The sequence below is a fragment of the Scomber japonicus genome, chromosome 1 (genome assembly GCF_027409825.1).
Source record: "Scomber japonicus isolate fScoJap1 chromosome 1, fScoJap1.pri, whole genome shotgun sequence".
Taxonomy (NCBI): domain Eukaryota; kingdom Metazoa; phylum Chordata; class Actinopteri; order Scombriformes; family Scombridae; genus Scomber; species Scomber japonicus.
Genome location: NC_070578.1, coordinates 40718827 through 40732176, shown reverse-complemented (window position 1 = coordinate 40732176; position 13350 = coordinate 40718827). Strand labels below are relative to the sequence as shown.

Genomic DNA, 13350 nt, shown 5'->3' with positions numbered 1-13350 from the left:
AAAGCACATTGAGTTGTCTCTGAGTATGAAATGCGTTCTATAAATAAAGCTGCCTTGTTTTTTAGGCCAGAGCTCGTTTATTTTTGTATAGAGTTGCAAACAATTCTGTATACAGAGCCTCTCTGAGCTCTGATCTGAGAGCAGATTCAATAAATACTAAAGCCAAGCATATAAAGATAAATTACATAAAACATTCTGCCTGAAGGAAAATAAATATGCATGAATTCAACATAATTTGACATATATTCCACTTGGTTTAACTCAAAATACCAATAATGTGAATCAAAACACTCACTTTACTCTAATTCCTACAGTTTCTCACATATTAACAAACACAGTCCCTCAAACACTCATTCAACTCTTGCACAACATAAACAAAACTTTCTACAACATTCACAGGTAGAATAATGAGTGTTTAGTACCTGTGATGGGTTGGTGGAGAGAGGACTGGAGTTCAGGTCTGCATGAAGTCACAGCTCGTCTGTTTCTGTAGAGCTGAGCGAAGCTGCTGTCTCCTCTCTGCAGCAGAGCACCACCTACTGACCTGAAGCTGTACTACATTGACGTAAAAGATGTGAGAAAAGTTTATTATTGGTGAGGTCTGTTTAAATAAAAACTAACATACAGCATTTCCAGCCTACATACACAGGGCAATAAAAGAAAAAACAACATTAAAACATGACAAACTGCAAATAATAGATGAAACATTTATAATAAAAGTAAATAAAAGGGGAAGTTGCACCCTTGTTCTGGGGTTGGTGGGTGAGGAGTTTGATCTAACTACCAACTGTCAAACCACAGAGTTTCAGAGTTTCATTTCTGCATTTTTCTTGCCTTTGTTTTCCATTCCCCTTTAAGTAAGTCTCCATCAGACACATCTACATTAAAACATAACTAAACTAAGACACATTTCTATTATAGTCTTTATGAAATATATATGCTGACAAACCGAATAATAAAGATTTATCATTTAATACCAACATTTAAATTTAATAGTTTGAGAAATGCATACTGTGGTTTCAGCAACATATCATGAGTATTTCACTGATCAGAGCATTTTTAGATTCAATATATTTAAATTTGACTCCTTTTCTATTAATAGCATCGTAGAGAAGACTTTGAAACAGTGCTCTGGCCTTCATGTGTTTATTTTATTTTTGGCAGTAAGGAGACAAGTCAGATACAGCAGTACAGAGTTGTCTGGCTTTAAAGGGAGAGAGGATTGTACAATTTGTGGAGGGGCTTTCCTATTTGGATGCGGTCCCAAGACTGTCTAATCTCCCCCATGCCGACAACAAGAAACACCATGTAGACAAGACAATGATGTGAATCACATGAGCTTTATGTCCTCGACTAACAAGGGCAGAATGACCTCATACAATGTGTTCTTTTAACAAAGCTGTAGCATTTTATTTTTCTAACAGAATTAAAACTAAACATTTATTTATCTAGTTATTTATGTATTTATTAAACCTTTATGCACACACAAGAATTACTGGTTTGAAATTGTACCCAGTTTGGGTCAATATAACACAGACACAACAAGCTTTAGCTAAAAACTGTCATAGATTTATTGTTCCTTACACTAAGTGATGTAATATAACATTGAAAAGATACACAAGTTATTAACTTATTCTTCATGTGATGGAAATCTGAGAAATAAAAATCATACTACTGTAATTTGTCTTTGTGTGTTTTAAGAGGATCAGAACATCTACAGAGTGCAAAGTATTCTGAGGCTGACTGATAAAATAATGAGTTTAGGATCAGGTTATTATAGATCGCCTGCCTCGCCGGAGGAATGTGTATCTGTCCTTGAGGCTAAACTAAACTAAACTAAACTAAACAGTTTGTGCCATACAAGGAAACATTAATGAAAACAAAGAAACTTTCAGCCGTCATGACCTTCTTAGATTGACACAATCTTTTTTATCTATGCACAGAAGTTTCCTCACTCTGTACTATGGCAACAGATACAGTGAGATCAACAATGTCTTAAAGCATTAAAGCATGATAATTTTCCATCATAACAATCAGTAAGAAACACGTAAGGAATAAATGTTGGTTTGGTAGAGAGGAGACAGGCCTTTGATCATCCTTGCCCCCTGATGACTTTACCTTTTGCTACAGTACCCCCCCCCCCCCCCCCCCCCCCTGTGTTATCACTAACTGGCCAAGAAGCACTTCCCCCTCAGTAAGATGGCCCTGGTTCCTGTCTGAATGCAAATGCCCTCCCTTCCTGCCATTTTGTTTCGTCTCACTTGCTGATTAGTGAATTGACCCCACTGTATAAAATGCTTCCATTTCTTTTGCTGTAAGTCGGTCCATTCACAGATGTCCAAGGATGTCAATAAACATCCAACATTGAACAAGAACTTGAGTATTTTTTTTCTTCAACAATTGTCAGAAGATTATAAAAAGCTTTAGTTTGGATAAAAAAAAAACCAACAGAAAAAGAAAAAAAAACACTAAACTGTGTCCGAACTAACTCTTGTCTCGAGTCATTTTTGGGTAACATTAACATAGTTGTCCAATATAAACTGTGGACCGATAGAGAACCAAAGTTATTGTCTTGTTCAGACGAGAGCTGGTTTCTGTCTGTGTACTGTGAGGTTTTGCATTCTTTTATTAATCAATTGTAATCAGGCATAATGTAGGAAATAAGTTTTTACTTTGTCAAATAACTTTCCAACATTGCCTGCATCGCTTTCTTCAAATTTGAACACGACAGTACAGCATCTATCTAAAGTGCAAATTCACTAAAGCCAAACATATACAGATAAATAATATACAATATTCTGCATGAAGGAAATTAAATATGCATGAATTCAAAATAATTTTACATATATCCCACTTGGTTTAACTCAAAATACCAATAATGTGAATCAAAACAATCGTTCACTTTACTCTAATTCCTACAGTTTCTCACATATTAACAAACACAGTTCTGCAAACACTCATTCAACTCTTGCACAGCACACAAAACTTTCTACAACATTCACAGGTAGAACAATTGTTTTGTTAGTACCTGTGGTGGGTTTGTGGAGAGAGGACTGGAGTTCAGGTCCTTTCCTCGTCGGAGCTCGTCTGTTTCTGCAGAGCTGAGCCAGCCGAACCTGCAGTCTCCTCTCTGCAGCAGAGCACCACCTACTGACCTGAAGCTGTACTACATTGACGTAAAAGATATGAGAGAGGTTAACACTTTTTTCCCCCTCAACTTTATTAATCAAAATCTGGCATTACATTCAAAATCAAATAAATAACTGAAATAAAAGTCAGAGGTCTAATCAGAAAGTTTGTTTTTTCATTCATATAAACTAAGAACGGTGGGTGGCACTTCATGAATCTGTGGATAAATTGTTTGGCAATAATAATTAAGGTGTTATACATGATTTCCCGTTTTTTAGTTTTGTATTATAACTCCATACTTAATGTCTTTGTATTCCAGCTTGGGCGATTGAATGTCCTTTTCAGATATCCAGTCTTGAAAAGCTTCCCAAAACACTCTGGTAAGTGCAGTTAAAAAACAAGTGTCTCTAGAAAAGTTAAGTTAAAACTAACATAAAGCATTTCCAGTTCACATCCGGCTGCAGTCTCCTCCCTGCAGCAGAGCACCACCTACTGACTGTGACGGGAATTGCAGGTCAGTTCGTTGTGTTTTTGGGTTGTTGCTTGTTTTGCTCTCTAAAATTTGCAAATGCTCATACAGTACATGTACATTTTGGACATGGCACATACACGCTTATACACCCACACATTTTAACCCTGTAAGACCCAGATATAGAAAAAAATGGGCAAATGTTTTTTTGACCTCTCAGATTTTGTTTTAGGAGAAGAGTTTTCACATTTTTTACATTTTAGTAAGTTTTTAGGGAGATTCTGTATTTGTACTCACTTTGTCTGAACAGATATACAGAACATTTAAGCATTCATTTGCAGGGTTAATTGCTTACTTAGCCCCATAACAGTATACATCATCAGTATTAATGACACCAACAATTTTATGAATAAGAAGTTATTAATAAAAATACTGGAAAAATTTAACAAACTTTTTCTTTTTGCCACTTCTTAGCCATGTTCACTTTCAATGTGGTTTGAATGAAGGTTGTCATAATGTGTGCAGTGTAAAATGAAAGGCAGCTCAGAGTGTTTGACTTTGAGACAGTAACCTGATGTCTGTTGACCTTTGACCTCTATGCAGGACGTGGAGAGCTGCCGGCCGCGGTCCCAGTCTATGTTAACTTGCAGTGATAGTATTCTGCTCTCTACTTATCATACTAAAAGGAACACATGCATCTCCCCAGAGCACTTACAGGTTCACATTCAGGGCCATTCACACCTGTCCCTGAACAATGCAACCCCCCCCCCCCCCCCCAAAAAAAAAATCCAGAACATCCAGAGCCTGTTTTTCTTTGTCCTAATTCTACAAGGTGCTACATGGGCAAACCCTCCATGATCATTTATGAAAGGAACATATGCATCCTTCCAGAGCACCTACAGGTTCACATTCAGGACCATTCGCACCTGTCCCTGAACAATGCAACAAGCCTCACCCCCAACATTTCCAGAACATTCAGAGCCAGTTTTTTTATCTCCTAAAGCTACAAACTGGTAATTGAGCAAACCCTCGGAAAAATAGCTCAGGATGATCTAGAAGTTAAAAAACTACAAAGATACAGGGAGTTTCAAATACCACATAAAATTTAGTCATATGTTTAATTGTTTAATTGGGTTGTTGTTTGTTTGGCTCTCTATAATTTGCAAATGCTCATAAATGTACATTTTGGACATGGCACATACACGCTTACACACCCACACATATTAACCACAGAACCACCTCTTGTCCAGTTCGTTTGTTTGCTGACAGTTCAGACACCTCTTACCTAATTTGCAACGTACACTTCTACTTTTTCTGTTTTTGTCTTTATTTTCTCACCCACCTCCTCTGTCAGTTCAGGTCAAGTACACACCACTTACTCACACTAGATAAATGACCCAATGCTTGCAAGAGTGTAATTCTGTTTTGCTTCTAAATGTATTAAATACTACTGTGTTTCTTCTCGCCAAGGTAAAAATAAACATATAGCATTTCCAGCCTACATACACTGAGCAATAAAATAAAATCCAACATTTAGACAAACTCTAAAACTTGCAAGGCTGCAAATAATGGCTTGGGATGCCATGAAGGGAAGAAAGAGACTGTGAGAATGTTTTGTTTCAATGTGTGTGCCTGTTCGAAAAATATTGCAGTGCTGTATATGACCTCCATATGAACTCAGTCTTTGACTTCTGTATGAACTTCCGCTTATACCATCATACCACCCATACCATCTTTTTTCTAACGCCTTTTAAAATAGCTTTGTGTCTGGAGTTGCTTCCAATAAAAGAGCTTGCTGCTGCGCTTGCTGCTACGCTTGAGATTCCTGTTAAACGGTTTCTGTGCACTTGCAGCTCCGTACTACTTCCACTTAAGACGGTGATCTGCCCTTTTGCACTTTCAGTAACCCTGTATTCAACTTTTGACCTCCTGCCAATGATGCCAATCATTCATTTTTTAAATATATTATATGAAATGCCAACATCACAGAACCACCAGTATTTTTCTTTTACATGATTGATAACTACAAAATCTCATCTCTTCTCAATCACTGCTGTTTTTAATGTTATACATGTCATCTCTGTTCAATCCCCTGCTGTGTTTTTGTCAACCTAAAGAAAGTTAATTTTAGATCAGTCTTACATCTCATTTATTTACTATAGTCAGCTTTATACTGGAAGGTAGCTTTTCTTGATTCATGTCTAACCCTCCACCAGCTCCCACTAACACCTGTTTACATGTTTTTAAACTAGTGTTGTCTTTGTGGTTTTTAGTAGTACTTGGATCAGTGCAGTCATGAAGGAGTTTAAGTGTTTACTGATGCTGGTTGAAATAATGTTCATAGGTTTTGTACAGCTAAGAAACAAAGCAAGCAGAGATGTGTAGGTGTACTGGGTGCCATCAGAAACTACACACAAGTTGCATTAAACTCATTAGCCCTGTTAAGAAGGAGCCACAAGATGGCGCTCAAACATCATTATGATACAGACAAACTGCTCAGAGCTCAGTTTCCTTCAGGGAGCTGCAGAGAAATCTGAGGAAAACCTTGAAGTTACATAATCCTCCTAAACTCCTAAACTCTATTTTATTAATCCAGGCGTGATACATTTATAGTCTCACTTTAAAGAATAGGCCTGTTATTTTTCACAAAAACCGCTTTAAAAATTGAGTTTGGATTAGAAAGTACTTGTATCACTGGTTCCATAGTGTAGTGGTCATCACGTCTGCTTTACACGCAGAAGGTCCTGGGTTCAATCCCCAGTGGAACCAGAAGGTGCTCTCTTTATGAATGGCTGGATTTGGTGAAACATTAGAAATAACCTGATCTAAACATAGCTGTAAACTGACTTCAAAAACTCTGCTCATCAATTAAGATAGATTTTTTTGGATATACATGTCCCAAATTAATATGAGCAGAATAAATTGAGGCAACAGCTCAGAATAAAATCTAAAATTCTGCCCATTAAGCTGTCATACTATCATATGACTGGTGTTGACGGGTTCTCCTCCTGTCAGTACCTGATACATGGCATCTTGGTCGTAGACGAAAACTAAAGCTGGTTGTAGTGGAAATGCTCCAAGTCAGTCTCCACTAATGTTTCTTTACTGTGAGCTCAAATAAATTGACCTAAATCACTTCTGCCTGCTGGACTTTAGTCAGAAACACTATCATAACACTATCATTGAAAATTGGCAGACTTTCTGGGGAAGACCTGGTCTGATTAGGAGAGACGGCATACATCCCACTTTGGATGGAGCTGCTCTCTTATCTAGCAACATGGCCGAATTTATTGACCCAAACCCATGACAACTCAGAGTCCAGACTAGGAGACAGAGCTGCAGTCTTACACGCTCCTCTGCGCTTCCATTAAAGCAGTTACCCACCCAATTACATATAGAAACTGTGTCTGTCCCCCGACCACCTAAACCAGTTAATTCAGCTTCAAATAGAGGAGCTATTCATAAAAATCTGATTAAAATTAATACCACTTCAGTAATGGATCAAAATAAGAGAGTTAAATGTGGACTCTTAAACACTAGATCCCTCTCCTCTAAAGGTGTATTAATCAATGACATAATATCAGATCATCATATTGACTTATTCTGTCTCACTGAAACTTGGCTGCGCCAGGATGAATACACCAGCCTAAATGAATCCACACCCCCTAGTCATATTAATACTCACATTCCTCGAGATACCGGCCGAGGAGGTGGAGTTGCAGCCATTTTTAACTCAGACTTAATAATCAACCCCAGACCTAAACTTAGTTACAAATCATTCGAAAGTCTTGTTCTCAGTCTTTCTCATCCAGCCTGGAAAACTCTGCAGCCAGTTTCATTTGTTGTAATATACCGTCCTCCTGGCCCGTATGCCCAATTTTTATCTGACTTTTCAGAGTTTTTATCAAATTTGGTCCTGAGTACTGATAAAGTACTTATAGTAGGTGACTTTAACATTCATGTGGATGTTGATAATGACAGCCTTAACACTGCATTTATTGCTTTATTGGATTCAATTGGCTTCTCTCAAAATGTAAATGAACCCACTCACTGTTATAACCACACCCTTGACCTTGTTTTGACATATGGTATTGAAGTTGAACATTTAATAGTTTTCCCTCATAATCCTTCTTTATCTGACCATTATTTAATAACGTTTGAATTCCTATTACTGGACTATACGCCGTTAGACAAACATGTTCTTACTAGATGTCTGTCTGATGGTGTTGTCACTAAATTTAAAGAAATAATTCCATCAGTACTGAACTCAATACCATGTCTCAATACAACCGAGATGACTTATTCTGACTTTAGTCCCCCCCAGATTGACTGTGTTGTGGATAGGGCTGCAGACTCACTGAGAACAACTCTGAACTCCATCGCCCCTCTAAAAAAGAAGGTAATTAAACAACAGAGAACAGCTCCATGGTACAATTCCCAAACCAGACAATTAAAACAAACTTCACGAAAATTAGAAAGACTATGGCGTTCTACTAAATCAGAAGAATCTCACTTAGCCTGGCAAAACAGTCTTAAAGCATATAAGAAGGCCCTCCGTAACGCCAGAGTCGCCTACTACTCATCACTGATAGAGGAGAATAAAAACAGTCCAAGGTTTCTTTTCAGTACTTTGGCTAAACTGACAAAGAGCCACAATACTACTGATCCATGTATTCCTTTAACTCTCAGTAGTGATGACTTCATGAGTTTCTTTAATGATAAAATTGTAACCATTAGGGACAAAATCAATCACCTCTTGCCCTCAATAAACTCTGATTCATCTTCTAACACAGAATACCTAGACATCGCTGTTAAACCTGATACCTTAGACTGCTTCTCTCCAGTCAACCTTACAGAATTAACTTCAATGATTACTTCATCCAAACCATCAACTTGTCTCTTAGACCCGATTCCAACTAGGCTGCTCAAGGAAGTATTCCCCTCAGTTAGCACTTCCTTGTTAGATATGATTAATTTGTCTTTGGTGACAGGTTATGTACCACAGTCCTTTAAGGTAGCTGTAATTAAACCACTTCTTAAAAAGCCTACTCTTGATTCAGAGGTTCTAGCCAACTACAGGCCGATATCAAACCTTCCCTTTCTCTCTAAGATCCTTGAGAAAGCAGTTGCTAATCAGCTGTGTAACTTTCTCCATAGTAACAGTTTATTTGAGAATTTTCAGTCTGGATTTAGAGCTCATCATAGCACAGAGACCGCACTAGTAAAAGTTACAAATGACCTTTTAACCTCATCAGACAATGGACTTCTCTCTGTTCTCATCCTGTTAGACCTTAGTGCTGCCTTTGATACTATTGACCATCAAATCCTGCTGCAGAGACTTGAACATTTAATTGGCATTAAAGAAACCGCATTGAAATGGTTTAAATCATATCTATCTGATAGATTTCAGTTTGTAAATGTTCATGATAAATCCTCCATGCAAACAAAAGTTAGATATGGTGTTCCTCAAGGCTCAGTGCTTGGACCAATACTATTCTCCTTATATATGCTTCCTTTAGGAAACATTATCCGGAATCACTCAATAAATTTTCATTGCTATGCAGATGATACTCAATTATACCTATCAATAAAGCCAAATGAAACTAACCAATTATCTAAACTACAAAAATGCATTAAGGACATAAAAGCCTGGATGACCTGCAACTTCCTGTTATTAAACTCAGAAAAAACTGAAGTTATTGTGCTTGGCCCTAAACACCTTAGAAATTCACTATCAAACGACATAATTACTCTGGATGGCATTACTCTGGCCTCCAGCTCCACTGTAAGGAACCTAGGAGTTATCTTTGATCAGGATCTGTCCTTTAATTCCCACATAAAACAAATTTCAAGGACTGCCTTCTTTCATCTGCGTAATATTGCAAAAATTAGACATATCCTGTCTCAAAATGATGCTGAAAAACTAGTCCATGCATTTGTTACTTCTAGGCTGGACTACTGCAATTCATTATTATCAGGCTGTCCTAATAAGTCTCTAAAGACTCTCCAGCTGGTCCAGAATGCAGCTGCCCGTGTTCTGACAAAAACTAGAAAGAGAGATCATATTACTCCCATCTTGGCTTCACTGCATTGGCTTCCCGTAAAATTCAGAATAGAATTCAAAATCCTCCTCCTCACCTTCAAAGCTCTTAATGGTCAGGCCCCATCATATCTCAAAGAACTGATAGTACCTTATGTACCTACTAGAAGACTGCGCTCCCAGCATGCAGGTCTACTTGTGGTTCCTAATATCTCTAAAAGTAGAACAGGAGGTAGAGCCTTCAGCTATCAGGCTCCTCTCCTGTGGAACCATCTTCCAGATTTGGTCCGGGGGGCAGACACCCTCCCTACATTTAAGAGTAGGCTAAAAACTTTCCTTTTTGATAAAGCTTATAGTTAGGGCTCTTTGAGCTCTTAACTTATGCTGCCATAGGCTTAGATTGCCGGGGGACCCCCACCCCCATGATGCACCGGGCCTCTCTCTCCTCCTCCTCCCTCTCTCTCTCTCTACCTATCTATATCCATTAACACTCATGTTCTATTAATGCATTCAATAACCTAAACTTCTTCCCCGGAAGTTGTCTTTCTGGTTTCTGGTTTCTGGCTCTGCTTTCTCGTCCTACAGGTAATCTGGGCCTGTAGACGACCGGATGACGGATTCCAGTCCCGGACCATCTGGCTCCATTGTTGATTTTCATTGTGCCTCTCTCCTCTATCCTTCCTTTCTCTCCTCTCTACCCCAACCGGTCGAGGCAGATGTCCGCCCACTTCTGAGTCTGGTTCTGCCTGAGGTTTCTTCCTGTTAAAAGGGAGTTTTTTCTCGCCACTGTTGCTCATGTGGGAATGTTGGGTCTCTTTAAAGTTAAAACCTGAAGAGTTTGGTTTAGAACCTGCTCTATGTGTAAAGTGCCTTGAGATAACTTTGTTGTGATTTGGCGCTATACAAATAAAGATTGATTGATTGATTGATTGATTGATAACCAGATTAGAGCAGTAAGTAATTTACTACAGGTTCCATAGTGTAGTGGTCATCACGTCTGCTTTACACGCAGAAGGTCCTGGGTTCAATCCCCAGTGGAACCAGTAATCAGTCTTATTATCTTTCTGGAGTTATATTATATGACTTGTGGTGACAGGCTGCCCTCCTGTCACTACCTGATACATGACACCTTGGTTGTAGAGGAAAGCTAAATTTGGTTGTCGCTTAAATACTCTAAGCTTTTTTGTCACAGTCTTCACTAATGTTTCTTTTTTATTTCTTTACTGTGAGCTGTAGTGTAGTGGTCATCACATCTGCTTTACACACCACAATCCCCAGTGGAACCAGTAAACCATCATACTCTAAGACTGGTGTTGACAGGTTCTCCTCCTATCAATACCTGAAACTGAGTGGCAAAAAATGAAATTGCTTGAAGCTAAACTTCTCCCAGTCCTTATATTTCTTTTCTATTTCTTTTACTGTGAGCTAAAATAAATTGACCTAAACCATTTCTGACTGTTGGACTTTAGTCAGAAACACTATAATATCCAGATTAGAGCGGACAGTACTGCAGTACAGTTTCCATAGTGTAGTGGTCATCACATCTGCTTTACAAGCAGAAAGTCCTGGGTTCAAGCCTCAGTGGAACTTGTAAGCAGTCATACTATCTTACTGGAGTTATGCTATATGACTTGTGGTGACAGGCTGTCCTCCTGTCAGTACCTGATACATGACAGCTTGGTTGTAGAGGAAAGCTAAAGTTGGTTATAGCTAAAATACTCCAAGTCCTTCTTTGTCACAGTCTTCACTAATGTTTATTTTCTATTTCTTTACTGTGAGCTAAAATAAATTGACCTAAATCACTTCTGACTGCTGGACTTTAGTCAGAAACACTATCATATCGAGATAAGAGCAGTAAATCCACCAGTACAGATTCCATAGTGTAGTGGTCATCACGTCTGCTTTACACGCAGAAGATCCTGGGTTCAATCCCCAGTGGAATCATCATATGCCCAGTGTTGACAGGTTCTCCTCCTGTCATTGCATGATTAATGGCTTTATGGTCGCAGACTGAAACTAAAGTTGGTTGTAGCAAAAATGCTCCAAGTCAGTCTCCACTAATGTTTGTTTTCTAATTCTTTACTATGAGCTAAAATAAATTGACCTAAATCACTTCTGACTGCTGGACCATGGTCAGAAACACTATCATATCTAGATTAGAGCCATAAGTGTTTCAGTACAGGTTCCATAGTGTAGTGGTCATCACGTCTGCTTTACACGCAGAAGGTCCTGGGTTCAATCCCCAGTGGAACCAGACTTCTTATTTCCTAATACTTCCATTCACTTATCAAAACCTGACCTAGACTGAAACATGTTCTCTCTCAGCTGAAGCTCCGAAAAGTGGCTGCAATAATTACGGGTGTAAACAACCTCTAAGGCACTCACACCCTGTATTCTGGGAAACATCAGACCACATATCACTTGTAGTATAAATATGTCCTGATGCGTCTCTGGTCAGGATCTAACAGGAAAATACATCATCAATGCAGGACGTGGTGTTTATTTCTGTAAACGAAAGAAAGGAGATGAGCTCAGATGAAGGTGGATGGAGTAATCTGAACAGTTAGAATAGCTCGTACATGGATATTAAAACATTTTTATTTGCTCCTTAGCATTAATAGAAATTAATCTGATGCTTGTCTGACTGACTTAATAACTGCGACTGGAGCTGTCTGACCTTCTCGCATAAGTGATGTCAGCAGCAACATAATCAGGATCAGCTGGAGACGCATAATAGAGACAGGTGTGAACAGCGATGCGTCTCTGCTGTCCCAATGTGTTCGGATCACCTGAGACAGGTAAAAACGAGGCCTCACTGTTTAAATGTGTTCTTTCTTCATGTTTTCTGTAAAGCACTTTGAATGAAGCTGAACCTGAACCTGAAAGCTGCTTTACAATTAGAGTTTAATTGATTGATAATAAAATAAAATAAAACTGAAAAGCAATTTATAATTTATTTACAAATCAGTCCAAAATATAATTAGTCCATGCAAATTAATCAAACTCCACAAGATCAACCAACAAAACATTTTCTCCCGATTCAAACAGCTGCCCTTTACACCCTGGATGTAATGTCACCTTCTTCCCTCTGGGAGGTGCTACAGAGCCTAGTGCACCAAAGCCACCACACACAGAGGAACAGGTTCTTTCACTTGCTGTCACTCTTATGATCAGTTAACTCACTGTGACTCTGCACACTGTAATACCCACCTACAAATTATATATATATATTTATTTAAGTTTAAAGGTAAAACAAAAAAGTGCAGTACATTTCATTCATTACATATCGGAGCAGGCTGTTTATACTGTGTACGATCACATCCTGCCTGAGCTTTCTGGTTCCTGTTTTATTTTGAAAAATTCTCCTTGTGTTTCTGTTATTTCTACTATTTCCTGTGTTTTCCCACCTTACTTGATTTCCTCATGTGTTTCACCTGTGTCTCGTTCTACTCACCTGTGTCCTGTTTGCATTGCCCCTGTGTATTTAAGTCTGGGTTTTCTGTTTGGTTAAGGCCATGTATACATGTAGCCGGGTATTTATGAAAATTAATATTTACCCCCATTTGTTTTTTTCAATTATAACGTCGTACACACCCCAGATCGTTTTCATCTCCACAAACTTGCAAAAATACATCACATAAAGCCTAAACAAAGGTTGCACACCTGACATTGATGCATTTTCTGTCTGTGACATCTAGGAACCGCATGGGTG

General features: G+C 38.5%; 5 non-coding genes across 5 annotated transcripts; all 5 read left to right on the top strand.

The window, feature by feature from the left end:
• The first annotated feature begins 6294 nt into the window (after positions 1 to 6294).
• Positions 6295 to 6367, top strand: trnav-uac (transfer RNA valine (anticodon UAC)). Its single transcript has one exon. It is a non-coding gene; the product is annotated as a tRNA-Val (tRNA).
• A 4241-nt stretch (positions 6368 to 10608) lies between these two features.
• trnav-uac (transfer RNA valine (anticodon UAC)) lies at positions 10609 to 10681 on the top strand. The gene has a single exon. It is a non-coding gene; the product is annotated as a tRNA-Val (tRNA).
• A 473-nt stretch (positions 10682 to 11154) lies between these two features.
• trnav-uac (transfer RNA valine (anticodon UAC)) lies at positions 11155 to 11228 on the top strand. Its single transcript has one exon. It is a non-coding gene; the product is annotated as a tRNA-Val (tRNA).
• Positions 11229 to 11509: 281 nt separating this feature from the next.
• On the top strand, positions 11510 to 11582 carry trnav-uac (transfer RNA valine (anticodon UAC)). The gene has a single exon. It is a non-coding gene; the product is annotated as a tRNA-Val (tRNA).
• Positions 11583 to 11819: 237 nt separating this feature from the next.
• trnav-uac (transfer RNA valine (anticodon UAC)) lies at positions 11820 to 11892 on the top strand. Its single transcript has one exon. It is a non-coding gene; the product is annotated as a tRNA-Val (tRNA).
• The last annotated feature ends 1458 nt before the right edge of the window (positions 11893 to 13350 follow it).